Genomic DNA, 25,691 nt, shown 5'->3' on the forward strand with positions numbered 1-25,691 from the left:
TCTGCAGCGATCTCCGTCGGGGAGGCAAATGATACCAAAGTGCAGGAGGGATATGTGAAGCTGTGTGGCCACTTTCCTAGGTTTGTGTACCGAAACTTGTTAATCTGCAGCGGTCTCAAGATCTATTTTAAAGGGGCAGAGGCATCGCGGGGGATGATGGACAGTGACACCAGAGGGGGTGGACAAAGGGGACAGTGTACACCCGAGGGGATGATAGACAGAGGGGGACAGCAGACAACAGCGGTCTCAAGATCTATTTTAAAGGGACAGAGGCATCACGGGGGATGATGGACAGTGACACCGGAGGGGGCCAAGGACAGGGGGACACTGTACACCAGTGCGGCCACTTTCTTAGGTTTGTGTATAACCTGCGGTTACCGTAATCTGCAGTGGTCTCAGGATCTATGTTAAAGGGGCAGAGGCGTCAGGGGGGATGATGGACAGCAACACCAGAGGGGGCCAAGGACAGGGGGACAGGACACCAGAGGACATCGGATCCCTGTGAAGAGTCTCATCCTCTGCAGTTTTAATGCTGCTGCTCAAGTTTTGCCCAGAATGCTCCAAGCAATCTGCTGGCGTTTGTGATGAAAATCAGCATCTTTTCAGCGAGGCACCCTCCTGCTAGCACTGTCTTCCCTCTCCAGAGGTACAAGGAAGGCACAAGGGGTACAATAATTGGGGCAGAACACATAGAAGTTGCTCCTGGACCATGGACGCACCAGGTTTACAAAAAGTTTTATTTTCCGTGATTTTTATGCTCTAAACCTGGGTGCGTCTTATAGTCCGGAGCGTCTTATAGTCCGAAAAATACGGTAAATTTAATGAAACCATTGAAGTGAAAATGTTCATTGAAAATATTAATGCTGGAGAGGGTTTTTTGTTTAGGTGGAGACGATAAGAGGAGGATAGTTTGTCAATATTTGGTTTAAATGAGAGACTTGAGTCCAGTATTACACCTAGGCAGAGAGCCTGTGGTACATGTGTTATTGGAGTGCCATCAACAGAAATAATGATGTCAGGCAAGGGTGTTAAATTGAGAGGTGGGAAGATTACCATTTCAGTCTTGTTAATATGAAGGAGTAGATTGCATTGAGACAGTCATGGACACGAGCCAATAGTGTATCCAAGTCAAGAGCTGAAAGGTAGATTGGGTATCATCAGCATATAGGTGATATTGGAAGCCAAAGGAACTGATGAGATGACCAAGACCATGAGTGTAGATAGAGAAAATGACAGGTCTAAGGACTGAGTCTTGGGGAACTCCAACAATGATAGGTTATGGAGAGGAGGTGGTGCCAGAGTGAAAAACTCTGAAGGTCCTATCTGCAAGATAAGAGGAAAGCCAGGAGAGAGCAAGACCCTTAATGCTCAGGGATGAGAGGATTTGGAGAAGGAGAGGGTGGCCCACTGTATCAAAAGCAGAAGAAAAATCTAGGATGAGGATACAGTAGAGTTAACTGCATCACATAGTCCTTTGTCCACACAGGTGGTCTTCTTACTCTTTAAGTATGTCTTTTTAGTTCTGTTTCCTGTTTTCCAGCTTAGCCTTCATCAAATGACACTGCCTAATAGATACAAGATGACTGGCATTCATATACAGTAAGTCCAGACAATTCATAGGTGGAAGGTCCTCACTGCCTTAAAGAGGAACCTTACCAAAAAAATAGTAGTGTGTGGGAGGGAGTTAATCAATGCATTGCAAAGTGAGAAGTTAAAAAATAGAAGATAGATCAAGAAAATTATTGATATTCAAGGTATAATTCATTTGTGTTATTTGATCCACAATGAGCCTGTTTGTAATCATTTTTACTACTGGCAGACAAGAAAAAAAACTAGACAGCACCAACTGCCATTAACTATAACCACACTCACTAACAATGTAATTAGCTCAAATGTTTTTTTCTTATAGCTGAATACAGTGTATGTACAGAGGGAGATACTGCTTACTTGGCAGTTGGAAACAGCTGTTATTTCCCCAAACCAGCAAGCTTCACAGATAGGAAACAGTCATGATCATGATATCACACTGTGGGACGGGTTTCAACACAATATCAGCCACAAAGACTCTCCTCGGTGAGCTTTTCATGAAAAGGTTAAGCTTTCGGCGCTAGTCTACTTTAGGGGACCCACCGCAAATCCCCATAGACACTTTCAGCTGGGCTGCAAAACGGAACAAATGGCTTCCGTTTGCTTGTTGTAACCCCCACAAGCCTTATACCCATGGATAGGTAAGCATGCCCTGTAAGGAATTGGGAGGTTTTCGGTAACAGAAAGTTTAAATTGGCCGTGTAGGAGCCACCGAACGGCCTAAATCTCGGTTCCGTCGGCCATCTTAATTCTGCTGTGCAGGTCTCTTTCTTCCTCCTCATTGGAGGGTTTGTTAGCTGGCACGCCCCACCTAACAATCCCTCCAATGAGGAGGAAGAAACGACCTGCAGAGCAGAACCAAGATGGCCGACGGACCCGAAATTGCGGTCATTCCACGGCTCCTAACACAGTCAGTTCAAACTTTTTTTTTTACCGAAACCCGCAAAATTCGTTAGAGGACATGCGTAGCTACCCGGGGATATAAGGCTTGTGGGGGTTTCAACAAGCAAACGGAAGCCATTTGTTCCGTTTTGCAGCCCAGCTGAAAGTGTCTATGGGGATTTGCGGTGGGTCCCCTAAAGTAGACTAGCGCCAAGCTTTCTCATGGTAAAGGGGATATCAGCTACTGATTGGGATGAAGTTCAATCCTGAGTTATAGTTCCTATTTACGTGCCATCCACAGGCCAAATGTAAAAACACCACTGAACTTTGTCAAAAAGGATCTTAAATCTGCCTCCGGACCAATAAGAGATGTTCCCAAGATGGGTTCTGATAGGTTAGTTAACAGACCAATAAAAAAGGCAGCAGAACATGCTTTCCCAGGGTTCCTCAATGTTTTAGATTGCAGCCACTGAGATCTCCTCTCTTTCTGTTTCATAACGTTTGTTGTGCATTTTTAGTTTTGTGCACATGTCTGCAATGAAAATAGTTTTCAATAAGTCAGTTCCAGTTTAGCAGGATCTCTTGTTATCTGATGTTCTCCAGCCCAGACAGCACAAATCTTATGTGTTTAGGTCATTGTATGCTGCCAAGCCGTGCCGGCATACAGCAGCCCTGGTAATACTGCCATATGTATCCATTTAAGCACAGAGCAGGGATGCGTGCCAGCCTCTAAACAGAACGAACATTAAAGATAAAAGTAATTATTGTAAATATAACAGTTTAAGTGCTTAGTGTTTATATGGCAGAAGCTCTTTAATGTCTGTGCAGTATTCAGCAAGGAGGTCCTTGCATGCTGCTTAATTTCCTTGGTGGCTCGTTGTTGGATTTGGCTTACATTTTTCTTTGTATGTGTGGGTCATGAAAGCGAAACTGCCTGTACGTTCTTTATGCCGTTTCCCTGTAAATCAGACAAAACAGCGCATTCGCTGCAGGGAAAAAAAACACAAACACACAGCAAAGTTATCTGGCTCTGCTGCCTCTCACCAAGCCACTTTAATAAAGTTATTGTGATAGTTGTTAACATTTCCTAAGGGGCAGATCCAGTTTACTTTAAATGGATAAATGTAATAATTAAAAACAGATGTGTATACTGTATATATCCCAAAGCCTAAGGTAGAATAAAAGCAGGGGAATATTAACGGATGTCAAGGTAGGCAAGCAACATTAATAAGCAGGGGAGAGAGGCGTTAGAGGGAGGGAGAAAATAAACAAAGAAAATGCATGATATATTTGATACGTAATTACAGCTGATTTATAATTACGGAGCTGTGTTAGGAGCAGGTGTAAACGAGGAAGTGTACATGTTGCAGTTATTAATATCTCAATAATAGAAACAACCCCCCAGTGATCTACTCCAGCTACAATGTTGTCAGTGACCTGGATTTATGGAGGGTCTCGAACATTTATCTCGATTCCTGGGTTTTTAATGTAATATTGCTAGGCCCGTTCATATGTTCACATCTCCCTTTGTGTATCGCTTGCCTTATATCATGTTGTCACTCAGATGCATGTTGTCTGAGCTCCCCAGCTCTGATATCTGTCCAGCGTTGCCCATGTCTGCTTGCTACTGATGTCTCTATCCTGTTTACTGATTTACTTCTGGGCTCCTCTCCTTGAGGGTTTGGGGCTACTAAATCCCATCCAAACATACAGCGTGAGCTTTTAGTTTATTACAGCTGCAATGTCATTCTTTTGACATAAGTGACAGCAGTATGTCAATGTAAAAGTGAAATCCTCCAGTCACAACATTTGAAATGGTGTTTGTGCAATTACAGTAAGATACACAAACATACAGAGAGAACTTTCTGTTATGAATCCAAAACTAGCAGGTTATGTTAAAAGGACCACTATCGCCAAAATGGTAAAGTTCAAAATACATTTATACACGTAAGAAGTATGTTTCTTCCAGAGTAAAATGAGCCAGAAATTGCTTGTCTCCAATGTTGCTATCAATTACAGGCCTAGTGCACACTAGAGCGGTTCGGTTGCGTTTTTAAGAACGCTTGCGGCTGAGGAAACGCTTGGGTAATGTATTTCAATGGGCTGGTGCACACCAGAGCGTGTCAGTTTTAGCTGAAACGCAAACTCCCGGGCTGCAGCATTTTTTGGATTTATGAGGCGTTTCTGCCTCCAATGTTAAGTATAGGAAAAACGCAAAACGCTTGATAAAACGCCAAATCAGAGCGGTCTACCTGGCGTTTTTGTTACAGTAGCTGTTCAGTAACAAGCATGTAACAATATCTGTAATCTGCTACACAAAAAAACTCTACACAAAACTCTTCATAATAATAAGAAAAAACACTTCAAAAACCGCTAGCGTTTTGCCGATCTGCTAGCGTTTTTTGGTGTGCACTAGGCCACAGTGAGTGGGGGGTTCTCAGGGTTTTGTTTAGTTTCAAAAGTACTTAGTGAATGGCAGTTGCTCTGTCCAACTGCCAAAAAGTGTATGGTAAGCAGGGAGGCTGGCCAGCATCATTATAAAAATCCTTTCCAGGGAATGTCTTTATAAAGAATAAAAGCTATGCTGAGAATCCCCCATGAAGAGATGGACTAGTTCTAAACTTGTCAGATTACTACTACCTACTGTAAGTGACAGCAACATAGGAGATAAGTAATTTTTGTCTCATTTTACTCTGGAAGAAACATACTTCTTATTTGTATATGTTTACATGTATTTTAAATGTTACCTTTTTCACGATAGTGGTCCTTTAATAAAATAAATGGCAGTGCTCTTGCTGTACATGGCTATGATTATATGACTTTTCTCTCACTAAACTTTTAGAAATCCTGGTTATAATCTGATATCACCCAGGTGAGGGTTGCACATTTTTGTCCCCTAAAGCAAAGCATTTATATGAGAATCCAGTCCAGGTTTTCCAGTTGACACAGGCTTTCCACTGCTCCCAACTCTTAGTAAATCAAGCCCTGGTGTATAATATTGCTTGTTTCTCATTTACACACTTAAATGAATTATATTTGGACAATATTGTGCAGATGGTTAAATATGTTGCTAATTTGCATACCTTGTTCGTATGAGTGGCTAGGATTAGCAATAGGCTGCCTACTTGTTATTTATATTAAAACCCAATTATTATAATTTTGTATAGTGTGGAAAGATGTTAGAGACTTTTGGAGAATGTTACTGTGGTTTGTGTCTCCATTGGAGAGTTTTTTCCTGTCTTCTCATCCCTAGGGCCTCCATGGAGATTTGCTGCCTTTAAAGTGAACCTCCAGACTAAAAATCTACTCAGCAGCACTGAAAAAGCTTGGTGTTTCTTTAACAGTTTCACACATCAGAACTTTGTTTTTCTTACATAAGCCTTTTTTTTAGATGCACAAAAGCTAAGCTCCGCCCCATCAAATAAAACTGCCTGGGCTTTTTTTCCTTGATGCTGTGCAAAGCATGATGGGATTTCGTATGTTGTTGTTCACGTGGCCTAGCAACTGGAAGGGGTGATCAACACAGGACAGTTGAACTGTGTCTCATGCTCACTGTCACCTCCTTTCAACCAAAAAGATGGCTTCCCTCATGAAATCAAACATTTGCCTCTTCTTTTAAAACAGGGTGGGTAAGAGATTATATTACCTATCTATTTTAATTAACATAACTAATGTAACTTAATGACAGTATGTTTGTTTATGCTAAAGTTCCTCTTTAACCTTCCTGGCGGAAAGCCCGAGCTGAGCTCGGGCTATGCCGCGCAGGAAGATATCTCAGCCCCTGGTGGGGCGATTTGCTCAGTTTAAAATGCTGTACGCGCAGCTAGCACTTTGCTAGCCGCGCGTACAGCTCGATCGCCGCCGCTCTGCGGCGATCGCCCGCACGCAGCGGCGCAAGAGGGCCCCCCCCGCCAGAGCCCTGCACTGCCCGGACCAATGAGTTCCGGGCAGCGCTATGGGCTGGATTGGAGGTGTCTGACGTCAGGACGTCGGCTGACGTTCACGACGTCATTCCGATCGTCGCCATGGCCACAGGAGAAGCCAAACAGGGGAGCGCGTTATATACGCGTTCCCATTTGCTATTGATGCCGGCGACGATCGCACTAGAGGGACACATGCGCCCTCTAGTGGTGTTTCATGTAGCTACCACTCTGGTAGCTTTACATGAAACAAAAAAAAAAATTAAAAAAAAAAGGATTTTTGCCTAAGTGGCAAAAAAAAATGAACCGCCAGGAGGGTTAAGGAAACCCAAGGCAAAAATAAACTGATAGGAGAAACAACTTTACCCTCCTACTCCTAAAAATTACTTAGAATTTTGCAGTTTTATTTTCTGTGTATCCGCTAAGAAAAGAAAGTTAATGTTGTATTGTCTCATATGCTGACATAGTCTTTAGTATTCCAGCAGCTAAAATATATGAACTATTGACCTTTTTAATCTATTCCTGGTTCTCCTGAATTTTTTACTAGGAGAGAATGTTTCATCCTCTCTATAAAATACTTTTCAGCAGCATGCTGCAATTAAAAAAGTACCAAAAAGAAGTCAAAAAAGGATTATCAAAATAATTTTGAGTATTTTCGTGCTTGTTGCTTGCTATTCAGTGTTTCTTCTATGCTTGTGGGAGGTTTCGTGGGAAATCTCCTTAACCTCCTTGGCGGAGGTAAGCCGCGCAGGAGGTTTTCTCCGGCCCTGCTGGGCCGATTTGTTTAATTTTTTTTTTTGCTGAACGCAGCTAGCACTTTGCAGCACACCGATCGCCGCCGCCCCGCGCTCGATCGCCGCTATCCGTCGCGCCGTGCGCCCCCCCCCCCCCAGACCCCGTGCGCTGCCTGGCCAATCAGTGCCAGGCAGAGCTGAGGGGTGGTTCGGGACTCCCAATGACGTCCCGACGTCGGTGACGTCATCCCGCCCCGTCAGAGGCGTATCTGAGTAATATGGCGCCTATGGCAAACACTCAAACTGCGCCCCCCCACCCAGTGAAGCAGGGTATTTTTGTGCTCAGAGGAGAGAGCCGAAGCTGGGCATGTCATAGCAGCAATGCTGTGATGCACGCCCTGCATAAAAGTAATTTGGTGATTCGGCGATCGTCAGACCCTAAATTACACCTCCCTTCGAGTTGCTACATATTGCTGGTTATTTTTTTCAGAAATATAGGATATTAAAATTAAGTAGCCATGTGCCCCAACATTAAATAAATGAAGTCACATACTATCAAATAAAAAAATAAGGTAGTCACATGCCCCCAGATAATCAAAAAGTTGTGTTCTTCACAGAAACATTTTCCAGCTGGATGGCTCAGTAAGGTAATGCTGGGTGGAAAAGGAGGGTGACACTGGGCGCAACTACCGGTAGGTGGGGAGGGGCAGGGAGGATCATGTTAGGTGCTACTCTGTGGGGAGAAGAGTGGAGGAATCATGCTGGGTGCTAGTAAATGAGGAGGAGGTGGGATCCTCATGCTGTGTGCTACGGACGAGTGTGTGGAGGGGTTTACAATGGATGATGCCAGTAGAGAAGGGTAAATGTTCCTTTGGGTGATAGTGGGCTGGAGTTGTCATACTGAATGCTGCTTTTGGAATGGGCATTCAGACCGAATGCTACCAAAGGCAGATTAAGACTAGACAGGGTGACCAATTTAGGCCCCAAATGAAATGCACACAATTCTGTCATTACCGCGCTTCCCCCCCCCCCCCCCCTAAAGAAAAAAATTGAAGGAAGGAGGATCAGTAGTGAGACTGAGTGTCTTTGAGGCACAGAAAGTTTGTGAAAAGGTGTGGGGAAGAAAAACAGGGCAAAGTGTGTGTGAGAGGGAGCATGTGAGTGAGATAAGGAGGGAAAGTGTGTGTGAGGGATAGTGTGAGTGAGAGACAGACTAAATGCAAAACGGGGGGGGGGGGGGGGGGAATGTATGTGTGAGTCAGTGTGATAAACTAAGTTGGGGGGTGGGCAGAGAGATGAGATAGGCAGTAAAAAAAAGTGTGCATATATGACTGCTAAACAGTATGTGAGAGAGGAGTAAAGGGTTTGCAAGTTGGAGGTAGTGGTGCTCAAATACCCCTTTTCAAAATTCGAGTTAGGTCGAATTCGAATAGTAAATTATTCGAGATCAGTCGAATATTCGAGTCGAATAATTTTTACTATTCGATTCGACCTCGGAATTCGAGCTCACTATTCGAGTCGGTATTCGAGTTCATTATTCGAGCTGACTATTCGAAATGGCCTTAAATAGCTTCCAACACTTGTTTTGAGGGTGAATGATGCAAGAAACCTCTTTTTTTCCAAGTAACAACAGCAAGTGATTATGTGGGGATGTTCCTTTAAAAAAAAAAAAGTTGAAAAGAGAAGTTGTGTCCAGAAATTTGTTCAGTACTGTTTCTTCTTCCTCCTCCTCCTCCTCCTCCTCCTCCTCCTCCTCCTCCTCCTCCTCCTCCTCCTCCTCCTCCTCCTCCTTCTTCTTCTTCTTCTTCTTCTTCTTCTTCTTCTTCTTCTACTACATCTACATCTTCTTCTTCATCTTCTTCATCTTCTTCTTCTTCATCATCTTCATCTTCTTCATCATCTTCATCTTCTTCTTCATCTTCTTCTTCTTCATCATCTTCTTCATCATCTTCTTCATCTTCATCTTCTTCATCTTCATCTTCTTCATCTTCATCTTCTTCATCTTCTTCTTCTTCTTCATCTTCATCTTCTTCTCCTTCTTCTTCTTCTTCTTCATCTTCTTCTTCTTCTTCTTCATCTTCTTCTTCTTCATCTTCATCTTCTTCTTCTTCATCTTCTTCTATATCGTCGTCTTCTTCACTTATTTCTCTTTTCAATTTTTTTTTTTAAAGTAATGCAGCTATTTTTGAGCGTAACAAATAGCTGGTGGCGCACGCATGTTGGAAGCGCCATTGTATGTGCTCCCTGGCAGTGGAAACACACAGACAGCAGGAGGTAAATTCAGCAGCAGGAGGAGGAGGATGAGTGTGTGGCAGCAGGCAGTCAATGAGGCAGGCAGCGTGACATAATAGCCCTGGTACCTAGCGGTGATACCAGGGCTGTAAATAAACACAGCAGGCAGGAGGTCCCAGACAGCGGTCGTGCAGCCCACATTGTGTCCAATACACAACTGGGACAACACAGTTTTCAACCCGGGCACCTCAGAAAAATTAAACCTTTTTTTTTTATGGTTTTGTAGTTTTGGTTTTACAACCAATTACACAGATATAGCTATTTTTTGACGTAATAGCTGGTGGCAGAGTGGCAGCAGAAGGTAAATCTGTGTACCCTGGCGTTGGGAAACACAGACAGACAGACAGCAGCAGCAGCAGCAGGAGGAATGGAGGAGTAATGTGAGCAGCTATTGTTTGACGTAATAGCTGGTGGCAGAGTGGCAGCAGAAGGTAAATCTGTGTACCCTGGCGTTGGGAAACACAGACAGACAGCAGCATCAGCAGGAGGAATGGAGGAGTAGTGTGAGTGTGGCAGCAGGCAGGCAGCGTGACATAATAGCCCTGGTACCTAGCGGTGATACCAGGGCTGTAAATAAACACAGCAGGCAGGAGGTCCCAGACAGCGGTCGTGCAGCCCACATTGTGTCCAATACACAACTGGAACAACACAGTTTTCAACCCGGGCACCTCAGAAAAATTAAACCTTTTTTTTTTTTTTATGGTTTTGTAGTTTTGGTTTTACAACCAATTACACAGATATAGCTATTTTTTGACGTAATAGCTGGTGGCAGAGTGGCAGCAGAAGGTAAATCTGTGTACCCTGACGTTGGGAAACACAGACAGACAGACAGCAGCAGCAGCAGCAGGAGGAATGGAGGAGTAATGTGAGCAGCTATTGTTTGACGTAATAGCTGGTGGCAGAGTGGCAGCAGAAGGTAAATCTGTGTACCCTGGCGTTGGGAAACACAGACAGACAGCAGCATCAGCAGGAGGAATGGAGGAGTAGTGTGAGTGTGGCAGCAGGCAGGCAGCGTGACATAATAGCCCTGGTACCTAGCGGTGATACCAGGGCTGTAAATAAACACAGCAGGCAGGAGGTCCCAGACAGCGGTCGTGCAGCCCACATTGTGTCCAATACACAACTGGGACAACACAGTTTTCAACCCGGGCACCTCAGAAAAATTAAACCTTTTTTTTTTTTAATGGTTTTTTGGTTTTGTTTGTAAAACAAATTACACAGATATATAGCTATTGTTTGACGTAATAGCTGGTGGCAGAGTGGCAGCAGAATGTAATTCTGTGTACCCTGGCAGTGGGAAACACAGACCGACAGCAGCAGCAGCAGGAGGAATGGAGGAGTAATGTGAGCAGCTATTGTTTGACGTAATAGCTGGTGGCAGTGTGGCAGCAGAAGGTAATTCTGTGTACCCTGGCAGTGGGAAACACAGACAGACAGCAGCAGCAGGAGGAATGGAGGAGTAGTGTGAGTGTGACAGCAGGCAGGCAGCGTGACATAATAGCCCTGGTACCTAGCGGTGATACCAGGCCGTAAATGAACACAACAGGAGGTCCCAGACAGCGGTCGTGCAGCCCACATCGTGTCCAATACACAACTGGGACAACACAGTTTTCAACCCGGGCACCTCAGAAAAATTAAACCTTTTTTTTTTTTAATGGTTTTTTGGTTTTGTTTGTAAAACAAATTACACAGATATATAGCTATTGTTTGACGTAATAGCTGGTGGCAGAGTGGCAGCAGAATGTAATTCTGTGTACCCTGGCAGTGGGAAACACAGACCGACAGCAGCAGCAGCAGGAGGAATGGAGGAGTAATGTGAGCAGCTATTGTTTGACGTAATAGCTGGTGGCAGTGTGGCAGCAGAAGGTAATTCTGTGTACCCTGGCAGTGGGAAACACAGACAGACAGCAGCAGCAGGAGGAATGGAGGAGTAGTGTGAGTGTGGCAGCAGGCAGGCAGCGTGACATAATAGCCCTGGTACCTAGCGGTGATACCAGGCCGTAAATGAACACAACAGGAGGTCCCAGACAGCGGTCGTGCAGCCCACATCGTGTCCAATACACAACTGGGACAACACAGTTTTCAACCCGGGCACCTCAGAAAAATTAAACCTTTTTTTTTTTTTTTTAATGGTTTTTTGGTTTTGTTTGTAAAACAAATTACACAGATATATAGCTATTGTTTGACGTAATAGCTGGTGGCAGAGTGGCAGCAGAAGGTAAATCTGTGTACCCTGGCAGTGGGAAACACAGACAGACAGCAGAAGGGCAGTACACAGCAGCCCACTGTAGGTGTAAAATGTGTGGCTGCAGGCGACGTAATAGTCAAAGTGAACCAGGCTGGCTTAGTGAGCAGGAGCCAGGAGGTGGTAAAGGGTGGTAAGGCACATTAACGATGGTTCTTAGCCAGTTCATGTCCCCCTCTCGCCGACAACAGGGGCCAGGAACTCGCCTTCCACCCACGCCTGGTTCATCTTGAGAAACGTCAGTCTGTCCACAGACTTGTGAGACAGACGTGAGCGTTTCTCGGTGACCACACCACCAGCTGCACTGAAGCAGCGCTCGGACAGCACGCTGGAAGGGGGGCAGGACAGCACTTCCAGGGCGTACTGCGCCAGCTCGCTCCAGATCTCCAGGCGCTTGACCCAATACTCCATGGGATCAACAGGGGCATCGCTGTCAAGCCCGCTGTAGGACCCCATGTAGTCAGCCACCATGCGGGTCAGGCGCTGGCTGTGACCGGTGGAGGATGCTGCTGCATGCACCTCCTCTCTAGTCACTGCTGCCGGAGCCTCTACAGTCCTGTAGAGCTCGTGGCTGAGAGACAGCAGGTCTGTGGGGCGCTTGCTGCTGGATGCAGGCACCTGCTGCTGCCTCTGTGCTGGCTGCTGGACAGTGGGGGTGGAAGGCTGGGGGAAGGCTTCCTCCAAGCGCTCAACAAGGGCCTGCTGCAAGCTCCTTATTTGTTGCGCTGGGTCTCCTCCTGCAGGCGGCAGGAACTGGCTCAACTTCCCCTTGAGGCGTGGGTCCAACATCATGCTGATCCAGATGTCCTCCCTCTGCTTCATCTGGATCACCCTGGGGTCTCTGCGCAGGCACGTCAGCATGTGCGCTGCCATTGGGAAGAGGCGGGCCACGTCTGCTGGCACATCGACGGCAGTGCTGCTGTCCTCATCCTCCTCCTCTGCCTCGTCAGCCTCATCCTCTCTCCACCCCCGCACCAACTCAGCTGCACTGTGCTGATCCCCCTCATCAGCAGCAAGGTCAGGGACCTCCACCAAGTCCTCCTCCTCCTCCCCCTCAGAGGTGGACTGTGCAGCTGCTTGCCGCTCCTGCTGGTCCAAGGCTGCCGCTCCCTGTTCCAGCAAAGCATCGAGGGCCCTGTTCAGCAGACAAACCAGGGGCACCCACTCGCAGACCATAGCATGGTCCCTGCTCACCATGTTAGTGGCCTGCAGAAAGGGAGCCAGCACTAAGCACAGCTGCTGCATGTGCCTCCAGTCATCATCGGGGACGATGGACGGGATGTTGCTGGTCTTGTCCCTTCTCTGAGCGGCGGAAACAGTGGCCAGGGCAAGGTACTGTTTGACAGCGCGCTTCTGTTCAACCAGACGCTCCAACATCGCCAGGGTGGAGTTCCAGCGAGTCGGAACGTCAAGGATCAGCCGATGGCGTGGCAGATCCAGCTCCTTTTGCACGTCTTCCAGGCTCGCACAGGCTGCAGCCGAGCGCCGGAAGTGACGCACAACGTTCCTTGCCGTTTCCAGCAGTTCGCCCATCCCCTGGTAGGTGCGCAAGAACTTCTGCACCACCAGGTTCAGCACGTGGGCAAGACAGGGGATGTGGGTCAGGTTTCCCCTGTCTATTGCGGCAACCAGATTGGCCCCATTGTCGGCCACCACCTCTCCGACTCTGAGGCCTCTGGGGGTCAGCCAAATCCTCTCCTGCTCCTGGAGTTTGGCCAACACATGGGTTGCCGTCAGCTTGGTCTTCCCAAGGCTGACCAAGTGCAGCAGCGCTTGACAGTGGCGGGCCTTCACGCTGCTGCTGAGGCGGGGGGTTTGGCCAGGTGTGCCGGAGGATGGCAGAGGATCGGAGGAACCTGCTGCAGTTCCCCTGACCCTGCGGGGTGGCACCACCCACTGTGTTGCTGCTGCTGCTGTGCCCGCTGCTGCTCTCCCATCCTCACCCCCTTCCACCAAGCTGACCCAGTGGACAGTGAAGGACAGGTCGCGGCCTGTCCCGAAGCGGCTGCTCCAGGAGTCCATGGTGACGTGGACCCTTTCACCAACCGCGTGCTCCAGCCCTCGCTCCACATTGGCCATCACAAAGCGGTGCAGTGCAGGAATGGCCTTGCGGGAGAAAAAGTGTCTGCTGGGGAGCTGCCAGTCTGGGGCTGCGCAAGCAAGCAGCGCACGAATGTCACTCCCCTCCTGCACGAGCGTGTACGGCAGGAGTTGGGAGCACATGGCCCGTGCCAGCAAGCCGTTCAGCTGCCGCACGCGACGGCTGCTGGGAGGCAGAGCCCTAACCACCCCCTGGAAGGACTCGCTCAAAAGGCTCTGGCGTGGCCTTTTGCTGGCACGGGAATCAGCAGACACAGCGGAGGAGGCCACTGAGGACTGGCTGCCAGAACAGGCCTCAGTGTCGGCGGCAGGAGTTGCAGAGGGGGGAGGAGCAGTGCGTTTCCGCACTCCTGCTGGTGCTGCTGGAGGAGCAGGAGGGCAGGTGGCTGCTGTTGCTGCTGCTGCTGAAGGCTGTGCAGTGATGGGTGTGGTGCCACTGCCAGCACCAGATGCCTTCAGCCTCTGGAACTCCTGATGATGGTGGAAATGTTTCGCAGCGAGGTGGTTGATGAGCGAGCTGGTGCAGAACTTTAAGGGGTCTGCACCTCTGCTCAACTTCCGCTGACAGTGGTTGCAAGTGGCGTACTTGCTGTACACTGTGGGCATGGTGAAAAAGCGCCAGATTGGTGACAGAAACATCCCCCTACGGCATGGAAGCGCTGCTGCCTGTCTCCCTGTGGTGGTTTGGGGAGGGGCTTGGGGGGCTTGGGTGCGGCTGGTGGTGGTACTGGCAGATGCTGCTGCTGCTGCTGCTGAGCCTGAGACACCAGCAGGCTGTGGGACCTGCCTACTGCTGCTGCCAATGCTTGCAATGATGCGCCTCCTTGCAAGGCCCACAAGAGCATCCTCCTCCTCCTCCTCAGAGCTGCTGAGGACGACATCCCCTGGAGGTGGTGGCACCCAGTCTCTGTCTGTCACCGGGTCATCAACATCCTCCCCCTCCTGAAACATGTCCTGCTGGGATGAGGACCCCCCAAACTCCTCTCCTGATGCATGGATGGGCTGCTTGACTGTCGCCACAGTCTTGCTGTCCAATCCCTCATCCCCCAAAGTGCCCATCAGCATCTCCTCCTCAAGATCGCCAACAACAGCAGACAATTTACTCATGATGCCTGGGGTCAAAAGACTGCTGAATGACAGGTCGGCGAGTGACGGTGAACTGGCCTCCTCCCCAGACCCTGCTGGGCGGCTGCTGCGAACAGGGGTGGTGGTGGTGGTGGTGAGGGTGGAGGCCTCAGATGCAGAGCTGATGGCGGGCTGCTCATCCTCCGTCATGAGTTGCACCACAGTGTCTGCATGCTTTTCCTCAATGGGACGTTTCCGACCCGGCTGGAGGAAAATCGGAGCAGGTGCTACACGCTGCTGCTGCTGTGTCTCTGCAGCGTGAGTTGCAGATGCTCCTGCTGGGCGGCGCCCAAGGCGTCCACGGCCAGTGGCTATAGGAGGAATGTTAGCCACTGACGCTGCTGCTGCTGCGGAACTGTGCATGGTGGCGCGCCCGCGGCTTGCCACAAAGCTGCTCCCTCTCCTCCTGATTCCCTTGCTGCCCTTCCCCTTGCCCAAACCGCGCTGGCTGCCACTTCCAGACATCTTCGATGTTTTGGGCGTATAGACAAAAGTTTTTTAAAAGGGCGGGTGAAAAGTGGGGTACTTTAATGGAGTGGGTTGGTGGGTGAGGTGACTGAGTGAGTGTCCGGGTGTCCCTAGTACAGTAAGTAAGTAGTAACAGTCAGGAAGTACAACTAGCAGTTACAACTTACAATAATCAGTAGTAATCACAAGTAAATTTAGTGTGTGTACACTACAGACAGTGAGTGCACGCACGCGCAAACACGCGCAGGAGCTAGCCTATGAACAGTGACTGAGTGAGTGTCCCTAGTACAGTAAGTAAGTAAGTAGTAACAGTCAGTAAGTACAACTAACTAATTACAATAATCAATCAGTTATCAGAAGGAAATAGAGTGTGTGTAGTGTGTACACAGACAGTGAGTGCACACACGCAGGAGCTAGTAGCCAATGAACAGTGACTGAGTGTCCTAGACTCCTAGTACAGTTAGTAGTAACAGTAAGTACAAGTAACTAATTACAATAATCAATCAGTTATCAGAAGGAAATAGAGTGTGTGTAGTGTGTACACAGACAGTGAGTGCACACACGCAGGAGCTAGTAGCCTATGAACAGTGACTGAGTGTCCTAGACTCCTAGTACAGTAAGTAGTAACAGTAAGTACAACTAACTAATTACAATAATCAATCAGTTATCAGAAGGAAATAGAGTGTGTGTAGTGTGTACACAGACAGTGAGTGCACACACGCAGGAGCTAGTAGCCTATGAACAGTGACTGAGTGTCCTAGACTCCTAGTACAGTAAGTAGTAACAGTAAGTACAACTAACTAATTACAATAATCAATCAGTTATCAGAAGGAAATAGAGTGTGTGTAGTGTGTACACAGACAGTGAGTGCACACACGCAGGAGCTAGTAGCCTATGAACAGTGACTGAGTGTCCTAGACTCCTAGTACAGTAAGTAGTAACAGTAAGTACAACTAACTAATTACAATAATCAATCAGTTATCAGAAGGAAGTAGAGTGTGTGTAGTGTGTACACAGACAGTGAGTGCACACACGCAGGAGCTAGTAGCCTATGAACAGTGACTGAGTGTCCTAGACTCCTAGTACAGTAAGTAGTAACAGTAAGTACAACTAACTAATTACAATAATCAATCAGTTATCAGAAGGAAATAGAGTGTGTGTAGTGTGTACACAGACAGTGAGTGCACACACGCAGGAGCTAGTAGCCTATGAACAGTGACTGAGTGTCCGAGACTCCTAGTACAGTAAGTAGTAACAGTGAGTACAACTAACTAATTACAATATTCAATTACAATAATCAATCAGTTATCAGAACTTGGAAATAGAGTGTGTGTAGTGTGTACACAGACAGTGAGTGCACACACGCAGGAGCAGCTAGTAGCCTATGAACAGTGACAGTGAGTGTCCTAGTACAGTTACAGTATATAACTACAATACTAATACAATCAGTAGTAAAGGACAGCAGAAATACTGGTATAGAATAGAGAGAAATAAACAGAGGACAGGAGGACAGCTGCCCACACAGGCAGGCCCTGAGGCCTAAAGCTGTAAGCCTGCAGCAGCTGGCCTGTCTCTATGTAACACAAAAGCTACTAACTAAAATACAATGTCTAACTAACTAACAACAATATAGGTGTGTATAGGAGGTGTATGTGAGCAAAAACGCTAGGTAAATGACCACAATAAAGCTCTTGCTAAGCCAAAGCACAAAGGAGCAACTCTCTCTCTATGCAAGTCTCAGGCAAGGACGGAGAAACGTAACATGGCGGCCGCTATTTATAGGGTAGGGGCTGGCCAGGGTCCCCCTCTGTGATTGGCTGCCGTCAGAGGGCCTGGGAGCCCTCTGATTGGCTCTAAGGACATCAATCTGGGCTATGACGCTATTCGAGCTCGGTACCGAGCTCGAATAGCGCCGTTTGCTCGAATAGCTCGAATAGTGAATGGGCTATTCGAGTGTACGCGAATAGCCCATTCGAATAGCTGCAGCTATTCGGAGCTCGAATACCGAGCTCGAATAGCTGAAAAAGAGCTCGAATATTCGAGCTACTCGAATATTCGAGCTCTGCTGAGCACCACTGGTTGGAGGTGCATTATTACCTTCATGAAGTGAAGACTTTGCTTACATGTAAGGAATGCAGCCCTCTCACAGCTCCTGTAACCTGTACACACTGCAGGAGGTCCGGGACGACACTTACGTCCAGGGAAAGCTAGATTTATAGAGCTGTAAGGTCTCTCCAACAGAACAGTGGGGGAAGAGTAGCAACAGTAAAGTTCTCTGCAACCCGGCTCCTCCCGGCAAATAGAGTGCATCGGAAGAATGCCATAGAAGTGATCAGGCACAGCAGGGATTCTGCTGCTGGGGGACTAATCTGCACTGCAATGCTTTCACTACTCTCCCATCTCCCCAGCCCCAGCATATGCTGCTCTGAACTTTCCTCTGTCTGTGTGCTCTCACCTCGGAACCACGATACTAAAGCACATGGGGCGAGAGCTGCTGTGGGACGTGATTCCCTGGAGGAGGAGATCCCTGTGTAGTGGCCAGAGAGATCGGTGACTTACTGGGGGGATTAGAGTGAGCCGCGCGTTCTTTCTACTTGGATGCATGCTTGTGCTTTCCCTGCCCCTCCACTCCACTGATAGGCAGGAGGTGAGGGTGGGAGGGCTTCAGTGACACAGCCAGCCACTGCGCACTGTATATTGAGCGAGGAGGAAGATCGCGGACTAGGACTAGCAGCAGAAGGGGGGCAGACATGGTGCCCATGGTGCTCTGTCGCCCATGGCACAATTCATGCCTGCACCCCTCTAGATACGCCACTGCACCAGACACCACGTGAGGGATTAGACTCACCCTGTTGGTGTGACCACTGTCAGACTGGTCAAAGATCGCCCAGAAATGTGCACCATCCAGCACTAAAGGTTGCCAACTCCTCCTACTTCTGCGCGTGGTGGTATACGGATCCAGCAGTAGTTAAACCTCACAAAAAAGAAGGTTGTGCATAGCGTAACTCCATTTGGTTAAAAATTCATTTATTGATAAAATTCACTCACATTTAGATGACAGGTTCGTTAGGCATAGAGAGTTATCGGGCTCTCCCCCGTTGCCTCCCGTGCAGGCTGTTGTGGAAGACCCGCTCTCGCCGTCCAGCTCCTAGTTTGTCAGACTCCACCCGACGCATTTCGTCACTCCATGTGACTCATCAGGGGCGTGGTTAGCCTGACAGAAGTCTCCTCTCCCGGCCGGCCTCTGGCGCACAGCTCCCCGGGGAGTCATGCGGAGTGACGAAACGCATCGGGTAGAGTCTGACAGACGAGCAGGAAACACTTATGGTTCTGGACTAAGAGTTGGACGGTGAGAGCGGGTCTTCCACAACAGCCTGCCCGGGAGGCAACGGGGGAGAGCCCGATAACTCTCTATGCCTAACGAACCTGTCATCTAAATGTGAGTGAATTTTATCAATAAATGAATTTTTAACCAAACGGAGTTACGCTATGCGCAACCTTCTTTTATGTTAGGTTTAACTACTGCTGGATCCATATACCACCACGCGCAGAAGTAGGAGGAGTTGGCAACCCTTAGTGCTGGATGGTGCACATTGCTGGGCGATCTTTGACCAGTCTGACAGTGGTCACACCCAGGGGCATATCTGGGTAATATAGAGCCTATGGCAAACACTGAAATTGAGCCCCCTTCCCCCAGGTAAGCGCCCCTTTCCTTCTAAGAACTGCATCCCTTCTCGCATACATGTTATGGTTGCTTGTGTTTTTGAGTGCGGGATATTGCTGAAGTAACTTTTTTGGAATTATCTCTTCTTATTTCCTCTTTGTCCTCTTTTCTAACACTAAGCTAAGTGCACCCTACATACATAAGTTAAGTAGCCATGTTCCCCAGATATCAGAATAAATTTGATCTGTGGTCTGAGAGATGACAAAGGCACTGGAGCAGGCATGGGGCACAGCACAGGGGCAGTCATGGCGTCCATGGTGCTGTGGCACCCATGGCATGAGCCATGCCTGCACCCCTCTAGATACGCCTCTGCGCCCCGTCGCCCTGGGCTCGCTACATGATATAATTAAAAAAAACCTGCTGCGCTGCCTCCTGGTGGATTTTTTTATACCGCCAGGAGGGTTAATGGAGAGCGCAGTTGTGGATGGTCCCCCCAGGTGGCGAGATCAGTTTTAGGGGGCTGTCTGCGCTGCTCCTCCTCCCCCCCCCCCCTTTACATGTGAGTGCCCCATACTCTGTCTGTATTGCATACCTCTGTGTTTGTAAATGCTGGTGGTTTAAAAGACATGTGTTGACAGGGTGTTGAAATATCCCCTAGTAGAAAAGGTTAATTACATATGAGCCATAGAAGGTGAACTCATAACTCAAACAAACTCAAAACTAAACAAGGCAAATTCTGAAAGCAATGTTGACCAGTGTAAATTATAGAATTACCTTTGGAGGTCAACTGTGCTGGCTGCAGTGCACCTAGCCATACATGCTTATGATTGCTCATTTCTGCTATTTCTTATTGAGAGTTCAGGTCTTACAAATGTTCCATATTTTTTGGACCACAAGACACACTTCTTCCCAAAAAAAGAGGGGGGAAATGTGAGTCTTATGGTCCGCATTTGCCGCCACAGAACTGCATCCCTTAAAGGGAACCTTATCTGGGAGGGATATTAATGTTTCCTTTTAAACAATGCCAGTTGCTTGTCAGTCCTGCTGATCTCTTTGGCTGCAGTAGTGGCTGAATCACACACCTGAAACAAGCATGCAGCTAATCCAGTCTGACTTCAGTCAGATCACTTGATCTGCATGCTTGTTGAGGGGCTGTGGCTAAAAGTATAAGGGCCCGTTTCCACTATCGCGAATCCGCATGCGTTGCCCGCATGCGGATTCGCACAGTTAGTACAAGTGGATGGGACTGTTTCCACTTGTGTGTTTCCCCGCACGTTTTTCTGTGCAGAAAAAATCTGCAGGGTAGGGCCCTCAGAATTCGCCTGCGTGTGGAATGCAGGCGAATCGCACGCAATGTATTTAATAGGGAAATCGCATGAGTTTTTCCCATGCGTTTTTTGCCGCGATTTCGCATGCGATTTCGCATAGGTATTAATGTTAATTTACACAGGCAGTGACATGGTTAAATTCGCATACCTATGCGAAATATTACCTATATATTACCTATGCGAAATCGCATGCGAAATCGCGGCAAAAAACGCATGCGGAATCGCACCCGCATGCGATTTGCCTGCGGTGATTCGCCGGCGATTCCGCAACGCTATAGTGGAAACGGGCCCTTTGAGACACAGGATCAGCAGGAGAGTCAGGTAACTGGTATTATTTTAAAAGGAAAAATCCATATCCTTCTCAATTTAGGATCCCTTTAAATTCCAGTCAGTCTAGTGGTCTTGTGTCTTTTTGTATGCCGTGCAGTGGCTTTGGTGGCTCTACACATGTGGCCGAACGCAGAGAGGAGGCAAAAAAGGCAAGTTGTGCTGCAGTTCTAAGCACATCTTACCTTTAAAATAGGTATTATGTCAAACACTTCTTTCCTATAGTAACTTATCATCCTAATTGCTATCAGAATCTGCCTTTCTCAGTTCGGAGTTTAGTTGTGCTTTGATCACTTTACATCTACAGTTTGTTTTCACTTTATCGACCAGAGAGGTGTTGACATTTTAGCTATGTCACATTTGATTCAGCAATAACTTTATCACTGACATCTAAGTGACAGATAAATAAATTTTTGGGGACAAACTACACTTTCTTTTGGTGTTTTTTCCTAAGAATTATTTAAAATTTTTATGCATTTTAAAGGGAAAGAGAGAAAAAATAAAACACTTATTTACTTTTCACCCTCTATACATTTTAAAATACAATGTGCTACTGTAAATAAAACCAGACACTGTATTCAGCTACTAATCACATCATCACGGGGGTGCAACTTTCAGCTGAGAAAAACATTAACATATTGCTGATCTACCGCCCACCAGAAAAACACTCAGACTTCCTTAAGGAACTTGTAGACCTCCTATGCAACCTAACACTGGAACACCCCAGATGGATTGTTCTTGGAGATTTCAATACATGGGTGGATGACTCCTCTTCAAAACTTGGAATAGAGCTACCTCGTGCCTTACATGAACTGGGCTTCCTCCAATCAATCAGCTCTGCTACTCACAGGAAAGGCCACACTCTGGACCTTATATTCCATACTGGGCTGTCAATAGCCAATGTGGAAATTAATCCTGTTGCCTGGTCAGACCACCACACTATCCACTTCTCCCTCTCAATACCAGCTGTCAAACACCAGGTCAAGAATCAAATAAAATATCGCCGCTTAAAAGGGCTAACACCTCAACATATCCGAGATAACCTTAGCTTTGATGAATTGACTGACTCCAGCTTGGACCCTGATACTCTGGTGTTTAAATACAACAAATGTGTGTCCTCCACCTTTGAGACCATTGCTCCTCTGCGCACCAAATATCTTACTCCACACCATCATGCACAGTGGTTTGATAACGCTATAAAAGAGCTGAAAAGACAAGGCCGAAAACTTGAGAGACTGTGGCGCAAATCTCAGTCCCCAGAAGACAAACATGCCTTAATCCTCCACTTGAAGAGCTACCAAAAGGTAATCACGGGAAAAAAATCATCCTTTCTATCACAAGAGATTGCAAATGCAGTTAACAAACCAGCCCAACTGTTCCGCACAGTGGAAAAACTCTGCAACCCGGCATGTCAAAAACTTAACATCGAGTCTTCAAAGGACCTCTGTGACCAATTTGCCCATTTCTTCACAGACAAAGTCTCCGCTATAAGGTCCGCCATCCAACTTACAGCATCTGAGCCTAATATAGCGCCGAAGACCATTAGCAGAGACAACGTAACACCTTGGTCAAACTTCAAAGAAATTGATGAAGAAGTCACATCAAGCATCCTCCTTCACGTCCGCCTAACTACCTGTGACCTAGATCCTGGCCCAACACAGTTCATGTTGAACTGCCCCGACCTGTTCGTACCGGTATTCCTAAAAATTGTTAACTGTTCCTTAAAATCAGGGATATTTCCTGCTTTACTGAAGGAAGCAATCATCAGGCCTCTCCTCAAAAAACCCTCCCTGGACCCAGATGCAATGACCAGCTACAGACCTGTCTCTAACCTTCCCTTTCTGGGCAAGCTAATTGAAAAAGCTGTTTACCTCCAGCTAGAAGCCAAAATCCTACAAAACAACAGTTATGACCCATTCCAGTCTGGCTTCAGGAAACACCACAGCACTGAAACGGCCCTCATCCAAATATGCAACCACCTGCTCATGGCAAGAGACAGAGGAGAGTGCTCCATCCTCATACTGCTAGACCTTTCTGCAGCCTTTGATACAGTTGACCATGACATCTTGATAAACAGGCTACAGGAATACTGCGGCATTGATGGCATAGTTCTTCAGTGGTTCCAATCCTTTTTGAGTGGCAGAACCCACAAAGTGTCTATGGGGCCCTTCCTGTCCACCCCTGTATCACTTAGGTATGGGGTGCCCCAGGGCTCAATCCTCTCTCCCCTGCTTTTCACGATTTACATGTTACCGCTGGGAAAACTAATCCAAAAACATGGCCTGACATACCACTGCTATGCAGACGACACTCAACTATATCTTTCCTTCAAGCCTGGTGTGACAGACCCAACTCTAACTATAAACGCCTGCTTACGTGAACTACAGCAATGGATGAATGACAACTGGCTGAAACTAAATGCAGACAAAACTGAAGTCCTTCTGATAGGAGGGCAGAGCATGATAACAAAACAACTTAACTTGCAGTCTTCACCACTGGGAATAGGAGGCACGGATCTGCGCAGCTCTGATCATGTGCGTAGCCTGGGAGTTCTAATTGATTGGGATTTAAACTTCAGAACTCAAATCTCTGCTGTGGTGAAATCATCCTATTTTCACCTGAAGAACATTGCAAAAATCAAGCACCTCATACCCCCAGAAGATCTGCCAACCTTAGTCCACGCCTTCATCACATCCCGACTGGACTACTGCAATGCTCTCTACACTGGCCTTCCAAAAAAGGTCTTGTACCGACTACAGCTGATACAGAATACTGCTGCCAGACTGCTAACCAACCAACCCCGTCACTGCCACATAATGCCAGTCCTGCACTCCCTTCACTGGCTACCTATAGAATGGAGGGTCGTATTCAAGATCGGCCTACTGACATTTAAATCCCTGAATAATTTAGGCCCTGGATACATGAAAGATATGTTGCAGCTGCGTAGCAATCCCCGCATTCTCAGATCAACAGGTTCTAATAATCTAGTCATACCCAGAGTCCACTTGGAAACTTTTGGTCCCAGAGCCTTCTGTCATGCTGCCCCTACGTTTTGGAACTCCTTACCTCAACAGATCAGGACAGCTCCATCCCTGGACGTGTTTAAATCCAGACTGAAAACCCACCTGTTCAGTTTGGCATTTGCAGAAATATAACTTTTGTTGTGTGAATACTTCATCCTACTAATTACTGAATCTGAGAGAGCCTAAGCGCTTTGAGTCCTATGGGAGAAAAGCGCTATAGAAATGTTATTGTATTGTATTGTATATAACGCTTAAAGTAAGCATGAAGCATTTTGTAACAAAATGATTTATACTTACCTGGGGCTTCCTGCAGCCCCCTGTTCCCCATTAGCTCCCTCAGTGTTGGTCCAGGCCTCTTCATTTTTCTATTGCGGAGTCTGCAACTGTGTATTTGCATTTATGTAATAGCCCCTATATCTCCCATTCTATCACCTCTACCATGGTTCCTCATTCCACAGCTCTCCCTTTTAGTGCCCCAGTTACAGCGTCCCTGTATCCCTGTATAAGGTTCTAGACTCTTTGCTGCCTGAAGCAAACTCGTGAAGAGGCACCACCCCCCCCCCCCCTAGCCACACTATATATATATATATATATATATATATATATATATATATATATATATATATATATATATATATATATATATATATACACATACATATATATATATATATATATATATATATATATATATATATATATATATACATACATACATATATATATATATATATATATATATATACACATATATATATACACATATATATATATACATATACATATACATATACATATACATATATATATATATATATACACATATACATATATATACATATACATATACATATACACATATATATATATATATATATATCCGGGTAACCCACAGTGACACCAGGGCCGGTTGTGGACTTTTTTGCTGCCTGAGGCAAACGTGTGAGGATGCGCATTACACATTATACAACTTTGCATGAATTTTCTGCTCTGGACAAAACACGTCATTCTAATTTGACATTTATGATCACATAACTTTGTCCCCTGTATAATTCGCTATGTACTGAGCTGGGACAACCTTATGCACTATGGGTCTTATGAGAAAAACGCACTTTACAAATGTTTCGTTGTTGTCAATGTAATAACTGTGCTCCCTACCTTTAAAGTGGAGCTGAACTCTTGCACAAGAAAGAAGAAAAACATAAATAAATGCACCGTACATGTATTTAGAGAGTTTAGCCTTCCTAATCCCCCCTCATCTGTGTGTAATCACAAACTGTAATTTGATCTCTCCCCTGTGTTACCTGACGGCCACGGCAGTTAAGGCAGATAGATGGGTGAAGCCAAAGCGTCGTGACGCCACGCGGAAGTATCCGGCCGGTGTGTGAGCTGTGTGGAGTTCATCCAACTTTTGAGGGAGGAAATCGATTGAGGACTAAGCGGAACGCCGCAATATTGAACCCTACGGTGCCCGGTTGGACAGCCTAGCGGCTAGACATTCCTTCCATCTGAACGGAGATGTAAGTTTATTCCTGGAATGAGCATGGGAGGCTGTGTCCCAACAGTATCACCCTATGGTGGCTTTGTTTTAATGTTTTTTATGGCAATGGATTAAAGCTGTTTATGGTATTCTGGAGAAGTAGTGGATTGGCCTTACTATGTGGCGAGACTGCCTGGTGATACCCAAAGCACGCTAGACCCACCTGAATTTTGAGGTGGTGAAACTCTGGTGAGCACCTTCACTGTTGGTGGGGGGTGTATCTCTTTACTAAAGAAAATGTGCAGAGATAAATCATTCACATCCGTAAGGTAATGCAGCCTACTCAGAACCGAGAGTCAGGCCCAGTGCACACCAAAACCACTAGCAGATCCATAAAACGCTAGCGGTTTTGGATGCGGATGACAGAAATTTGGGCCAGTGCACACCGAGCGGATTTGGATACGATCCGCCGGCCGCATTCGCCTGAGCATCCGCATGGCTGGGCTGGTGCACACC

At 46.8% G+C, this 25,691-nt stretch overlaps 1 long non-coding RNA gene across 2 annotated transcripts; it reads left to right on the forward strand.

Moving 5' to 3' along the window:
• The first annotated feature begins 1,999 nt into the window (after positions 1 to 1,999).
• Positions 2,000 to 25,334, forward strand: LOC137563939 (uncharacterized). 2 transcript variants are annotated; one of them, XR_011030476.1, is made up of 2 exons: positions 2,000 to 2,073; positions 25,016 to 25,334. It is a non-coding gene; the product is annotated as an uncharacterized lncRNA (long non-coding RNA). The 2 variants fall into 2 exon arrangements; XR_011030477.1 differs by lacking the exon at positions 2,000 to 2,073 and adding an exon at positions 2,147 to 2,228.
• The last annotated feature ends 357 nt before the right edge of the window (positions 25,335 to 25,691 follow it).

Source organism: Hyperolius riggenbachi, chromosome 3 (genome assembly GCF_040937935.1).
Source record: "Hyperolius riggenbachi isolate aHypRig1 chromosome 3, aHypRig1.pri, whole genome shotgun sequence".
NCBI lineage: Eukaryota > Metazoa > Chordata > Amphibia > Anura > Hyperoliidae > Hyperolius > Hyperolius riggenbachi.